This window comes from Pteropus vampyrus, unplaced genomic scaffold (assembly GCF_000151845.1).
Source record: "Pteropus vampyrus isolate Shadow unplaced genomic scaffold, Pvam_2.0 Scaffold623, whole genome shotgun sequence".
Classification (NCBI taxonomy): domain Eukaryota; kingdom Metazoa; phylum Chordata; class Mammalia; order Chiroptera; family Pteropodidae; genus Pteropus; species Pteropus vampyrus.
This window is the reverse complement of record NW_011889404.1, coordinates 321,042-322,495: the sequence shown is the minus strand read 5'-3', so window position 1 is coordinate 322,495 and position 1,454 is coordinate 321,042.

The window sequence follows — 1,454 nt, the reverse complement described above, 5'->3', positions numbered from 1 at the left end:
TTTTCTTTTTGTTTCAAGTAGGTGGCGTCTAACCTCTTGGATCCCTGCTTTATATAGAGCCTAACGTCTTTTATTTTCTTGTAGATTTTAATCACACTCGCTACTCTCAGTTTCAGTCCCTGTCAGTGTTAGCAACAGTTTTGATAGCGTTTGCTTAGGTTCTCCTGGGGCTCCACAGTGATTGGTCTCAGAGGGTATGGAGGAGGGGCCCTTTGGGTTGGGAGTTGGGGGCTGCAGCTTAGCCTTGATTTTGCAACCAGGGCTGGTAAAAATCAACTGTTGTTTCTCTGCTGTCCAGTTCCTCTTCTCTGTTCTCTGCCCTGATGACTGAGCCCTGCTGCCAGCAGTGTAGAAAAGTCCCAACACTTCCAGGCAAGGCTGATCAGAGAAGTCACCGCACCTTCACCCCTCTCCCTCTTCCTGCAAGGAGCTCTGGAGCTGTGAGAGGCAGCTTCTTTATTTGTCCCAGTCCACTGCTCAACATCCGGGGTTCTGACCTGTGGTAACTCTTATGTGCAGATCCCACGCTCAGATGTGCTAGTGTGCAGTTTGGGTGTTTTTTGTTCAGTTTTAGATGTTCAGCTTATTGTTGTTTCAAGGGAAGAGATCTGAGGACGTCTCTCATTCCGCCACGTTTTCCCAGAATCCATTTAACTTTTTAGTGAAAAGTTTATCTTTGCCTTAAGCAAGCACTGTCCATTGTTTTTGTGCATCTAGGCTAACACATTTTTGAAATAAGTGTAACCATGCTTAAGAAAGCACATAGTCTTGTTAACTATCCTGTAATCCAATCCTTGCCTTGCTTTCTCTCACTCTCATGCCATCTTTCTTACTTTGCTCCTTCATTTCAAATGCATGAAAGAAATTGCAAAACTGTTATTCTCCCGAAGCTTTTCAGCAACTGTTGCCAGTTTGGTTCAAAAAATATAAAAATTTTCATAGGTTTGGACATTTCTTACATCTACAGTTCCCACTACACAGTGAAAATCTTATACCATTAATCTTTTTATCAACCTTCTTGAAAGAGACCTGTGGTCATCCACCAGGATGATTATGCATTAGGGAAAAGGGAATAATTAGACTTTGAGGGAAATTCTGGAGACTAGTTCTATACTGACACTACTTGTAGGAGACCCAGAATATCATTGTAGCCCACCAGTCAGAGCAGAGGCTTATGGAGGTCAGGCGATCAATGGAGTTTTAGCTAAGGTCAGTCTCACAATGGGGCCAGTGCTCCCTGAACCCTTCTGTGGTTATATCCCTAGTTTCACAGGGCTTAATTGGAATAAATATATGCTTAGCAGCTGACAGAAATCCTATATTAGTTCCCTCACCTAAGAAGTAGGGGCTATTATGGTGGGAAAGTCCAAGTGGAAGCCACTAGAACTGCCTCTACTTGTAAAATAGTAAACCAAAGCAATTCTTTGAGAGATTACAGAGAGTAGTGCCACCAT